Raw genomic sequence first — 6,000 nt, 5'->3', positions numbered from 1 at the left:
GTACTCTTAGAGCTCCTTGGAACTATACCACTAATCAAAGAAAACACATGGTGAAACTTGTGGCTCTATCTATATATGTAACAGAGGATGACCTAGTCGGTCATAAATGGGAGGAGAGGCCCTTGGTACTGTGATGGTTCTTTGCCCCAGTATATGGGAATGCCAGGACCAGGAATGGGAGTGGGTGGGTTGGAGAGCAGAGAGGGAGAGGGTGTAGGGGATTTTCAGAGGGGAAACTAGGAAAAGGGATCACATTTGAAATGTAAATAAAGAAAATATCTAATAAAAAAGTAATCTTACAATAATTTTAAAAGAATCACAAACCTAAACTTTCATATAAAAATCACTTATTTCTAATTTAAATCCTTAGGATGAAATCTGCTCATTAATATTTTTTATTAAATCATATCAAGAAGATAAGGGTAAAAATGGGTACAAGAAAAATACCCATTACAAGAAAATTAGTCATCACCTTTCTCAAAAGCCCAGCTGTGGCCAGAGGCACATTAGCTAGTGCTGTTTGGGCTGCCATTGTCCTTCCATGACCTCAACACTTCTCTAGTTTAACTATTAAGAGTTTGTCTTCTCTGAGAGAAGATACACCTAAGCCTCAAGAGTATGAGGTCCCAGGGAGTTTTGATGTCTGGTATGGTGGGGGCTAAGGGTAGGGACATTCTTGTGGAGACAGGGGGTGCAGGGAGGATGTATGGAATGTGGAACAGTCAGGTGGTGGGCCCGGAGGGGAATAAAATCTGGAGTTTTTATTTTTTAAAAAAGAGACTGCCTTTCCTAGCTCCAAATTGTTCTTCTATATCAAATTTTGATTTTCTATATCAAATCCATTAGTAAAAAGATCCTAACCTAACTTTACTAACGATCTACTTCTCCAAATTCTCTCTAAGGGTGGTGGTCATTGCTAAAAACCTACATCTCTAATTTCTTTCTGAGTATAGTGGACACGAATCATTAATCTGCTCCAGCTGCAATGCTGGAAAAAATCAAGCACTAAAATTGTGAGTGTCAGTGATACTGCCTGGTGAGGGGCTGAAAGGCCCTTAGAGTTTCCATAAAACTCATAGATTCAGAGGATTAGGTTGACCATGAAGGCAACAAGCAGAGTGATGCTCCACAACAGCAAGAAGTTCTCAAATTACATAGCCAGTCCTCTGGGCTTTGCTCTCTGAGGCAGACTCAACTAATTGTGTGAACTGGTGGGCCACATTCCACTATTTCTAAAGCTGTTTTGGTATTCCTCCAACAAGGCTCCTACAACAAATATCTAGTTTCATTCTTTTCCGTGTACATATCTCATTTTTACAAGATTTGTTAAAGACTCTGTCTTTCCTCCCGTATGTAGTTTTGGAATCTGTGGTGAAACGCATGTCACTCTCATTGTGTAGAGTTTAATAACGTCCTTCTACTTTATTTTATTCATTTATTTGTATACAGGTATAACAGCACTATATTGTTTTGATAACCATGACTCTGGAATATCACTTGGGATCAGAAATAATATTCCAATTAGACTTTTTTTTTTTTATTTTGGTTCAGGAATACTTTGACTATTTTCGTGCTTTCAAATTGTTCTTTTTGAGGATTTTTCAGTGTACCTAGTGATTTCTTGGATAATGGCATTCTAATATTGTCTGTGGTTTTATGATGGGATATTGTCTCCTGGAGTTAGATTGTTGGTAAGATTTTTAAAAAACTTAATTGTAAGCTCATTTGTCTAGAGTCCCAGTGACAGCCACAAGGCTGGTAGTTTTCTGAGATTCCTGGGGTGAGAAGAATGAAACCAATGCAAGAGGCAGTTCTCTGACCAAATATGGTCACTTGTGCCCATGGCTTGATAGTGAAGCTCCTGTAGCAGGGTGAGTTGAGGAATGGTGCAGCCAGGTCTCAGACAAGATTTTTTGTATGGTTAAGAATCCTGCCTTAGAGTGTCATGAGTGAAACACACTGAACCACAGGGGCCAGATCTCTTACCATTCTGGCCATGTGAACTGGAACCTGGCAGATTTTGTTACTGAGTAAGTACTATTTAAAGATACTCTATGTCTAGTATATTTGACAATATCATACATTCTGAAATTGCTTACAGGGGTAGTCTAAAATGTTCTTACTACATAAATGAACACAAAATACCTGACTTATAATAGGTGAAAACAAAACAAAACAAAAAAAGAAGATGTTCATTATCTTGATTATGTAGATTATTTCATAGAGGACATACATATTAAAAGATTGTTACTTATCATATTTATTTTCAAAATTATACATTAATAAAGGGGTAAATGATCTAGAAGAAGTAAAAATTTAAATACGCAAAAAGAAAAAATTCTAATAGGTAATGTCAGAAACCAATGAAATAGAAAATAGCCAAATACAATTCGTGAGTAATGCATTAGGGCAGAGACAGAAATAATTGTCTGTGTGTGTGTGTGTTTATTATGAGATGTTGACCCAAAAAAAGACATACATGAAGGCTTCTGATCACAAATTTAGCAGGGTATGTAGATTGGTTACCTAGGGAACTACTGACATAGTTGAAGCTGATGAGTCCCAAGGATATCTATGCTATGGTAGCACTTCATAAATAGTTTGTTATTAGGGTTTAAAATATGTACATAAAAATTAATGATTATTGTTAAGTAAAAGTAAAATCTTTAAAGGGTTTCTATTTAGTTTTGAATGAATTTGATAAAATTTTAATTTCTCTGACCAGTGAGATAGAATAAAATCAAATAATGAGACAAGGATATATCAGTGATATTAATAACATTAAGGACAATAAGAAAATACGGAACATTTTATGCTTCTATATTTCTCAGCTTTGAGGAAATTGATGCACTTGCCAAAAAAATTATACCTTTTTCTTTCTCTTATTCTATTCATGGTTGTATTTGAAGTCTTAGACAATATAAAAATCAAAAAAGACACAAGACTTAAAATTGTATAACTCTTTAAACTGGTAGATAATACAAATTGTTGTTTAGAAAATAATAAAGAATCCAAACAGCAATTACTAGATACAATTAATGAATTCAGAGAGATAGCAGATGATAACAATTGAAAATCCTATGTATCTCTACCTTAGCAGTAGACTTGCAGAAATGAAATGAATAATTCTTTTTATAATATCAAGATCTCAGGATCATCTTTAACAGAACTATGCCATGAAAATTATATAACACTACTGAGAACATTATGTAAAATATAATAAAAACAGAAAAATACAATTTTATATATTATAATGCTCAGTAGATGATTAGAAGTTTGAGTTAGTAGATTTTATTCTTCATATCCTTGATTTAGTCCTCTCTGATTTGTTGTATGTTGTTCTGTTGCCATCTTTTATCCATTTGGAACTTCTCTGTGCCTAGATTTTCAGCATTAGATTCCATTAAGAATTTATCTATGAGACAAAATGTTATGAGCATTTCTTTTCTGGTGTTCTGTTCCTGTCTCTCTCTCTCTCTCTCTCTCTCTCTCTCTCTCTCTCTCTCTCTCTCTCTCTCTCTCTCTTTCTTTTTCCTCCTGACCCCACAACTCTGCATTCTCTTTTTTATTTATCAGCTGCTATATCTGTCTGTCTATATTTGCTATAAATATACACTTGCTATTCAAATTTTGTTTATTGTCTCACAATTTTGTGAAAACTGGCTTGCTTATACCAGGTCTTTGACAAAACTCATTGAGTTTGATGTCTCTTAGGGCTTTCAAATTTTACCAATTCTTCCTACCCACCTTTCTTTCCTTGAACTCAATGGTCTAAATAATTTGTCCAATTAACTCTTCCACTATTTAATTTTTTATTTTGTTGAATCTATAAGGTAGTTTTGCTCATTTTTTGTCCTATGTCTTTCCTATAGAATGTCATTAAGCAGATAATTATTATTAATTACTTATTATTACTTCATTTATACCTTATTTTCCACACATGATATTAATAACGATTTGTATCTTCAAGTTGTTTGTTTCTCTAATTGTTGTAAATTTATAGCAAAACTCTTACATACTAATTTTAACTTACTAGGTTCATTCAAAGAGAAACTATGGCACTTTTATTTTAATGATCATTTTGTGGATGCTTGTATGTACTTATGATTTAATTTGTTATAGTCATCACTGTCACTATACCGTATTTCTGAACCTCATATGGTCCATTTCTTGTTGCTGGCAGATTATTCTACTTTTTTTGTCTTTTTCATTTTTTTTTCTTTGGCTTTATCATAATAGAAAATGTTTAGGTACATTTAAAGGTGTGTGAAAAGATTCCGTAGATGTGCATCATTCTTCTTCCACTACAGCTTTCCTCTCTAGTTGTATTATTAAGTATTGACATCAGACAACTTAAAGGCCAAAGATGATACTTAGATGAAATTTTAGCTCGCATATATTTTATCCTGAAGCAGTTTGACAATATTTCTTGTACATATGGTTTCATCTTTTGTGAACACTGTAAGTTTAAAACTTTTGCAAGTTCTCTACTAGTTTTTTGAGTTTATGAAAGTTACCTAACTTATATATAATAACCATTGTTATTGTATATTAGTTATTATTCCTTGAGTACCATTAACTTTCTCATTTACCTTCTTTTTAGGTAGTCCAATATGATATTAAAATTAATTTTATTAAAACATTTAATACATTGTGAATTCTAAAGATATTAGTTCATGTTTTAAAATAATTGTATGCTTTTTTAATTGATTCACATTTTCTGTTAATTTAGAAATTGTTCTGTAGTATGATAAATAGTTCTAATGCCTTCTTTTCCAAAGCATCCTATTGATTCCATCACTTTATTAATAGCTCTTTTACCACTGATTAGAGATTCTATCTGTTCATGTGTTTTTAGTGACCTCATGGTTATTTTGTTTCTCTTGAGTAGGCACAATTCTGACCCATTTAGTGTCTGAATTTCTATTTCTATTTCTATTCATTCATTCATTCATTCATTCAGATAATAAATTTTCAAATATGTTGATTCTTAGTCAGAGCAGTGATGTTCAACTTTAGCCTGATTCAAAGACAATAGAAAGGGGAAATTTTACCAGAATAACTGCTAAGTTTTTAAAACATATAGTTTCTCCTTTACTTCTGTCCTGATATTTAGAAATCCTTACAATGATGGCAGAATACATATACATTACACAAATATGTGTTTGACAATCTTGCATATAAATATGTTAATGTCACATTGCATATAACAGAATGCATTTCCAATTGTAGCTATAATGCCCTAAATGAACCATCTACTAAGATAGAAATATGTCATGTCCCAGAATTAAGTTCTGGAACACCATTGCGTAAAAACTTTTGACTGTGTTAACATAGAGGATTAGCATGGCTATTATAATAATATCTAATATTGACTATGTGGTGAATATGTAACGTTGTTTATATCATCTTACATATATCCTCTATTTTATTATTAATCATAATAATCATATGCAATATATATCATTATGTCTTTTTTTATTAAGATGATATCCAAACTTTATAAAAAATAAATAAGGACCCATAATCATATTTAGCAAAGTTTAAGTGGAATGCAACTCAACATCTTTTAACTTTAAAATTAAGACAATGAAAAGTGATAGGTTAATGTAAGTCATATTCTTTGTGCCAGCATGACAAGTGACTAGGGTACTCTTAATTCTTTTCACTGTTTTAAAACCAATTGCTATATTCTACAGGGTATGAAACACTGTGAAGGCAAATCATGAGGTAAATTCGGTCTCCATATCACACTTGATAATGTACTATTAGACTATGTTTGGTTATAGTAGTAGGAGACAAATTATATAGGGTTAGCAGTTAGAAATATCTCTCATAAATTTCTGTCATTCAGATTTTTAACTCATCTCATTTAGTACATTTTTCGTTAGGTAAGTAGTAATTCTTTTATTATGCTTTTATGAATATTGACCAAAATAAAGTTTTTTTAATGTAGAATAGTCCAGCTTGTATATTTTATTATCTGAAACCCAAAAGTAT

The sequence above is a fragment of the Mus musculus genome, chromosome 2 (assembly GCF_000001635.26).
Source record: "Mus musculus strain C57BL/6J chromosome 2, GRCm38.p6 C57BL/6J".
Taxonomy (NCBI): domain Eukaryota; kingdom Metazoa; phylum Chordata; class Mammalia; order Rodentia; family Muridae; genus Mus; species Mus musculus.
The sequence above is the reverse complement of the archived record's forward strand: the minus strand, read 5'-3'. Positions refer to the sequence as shown.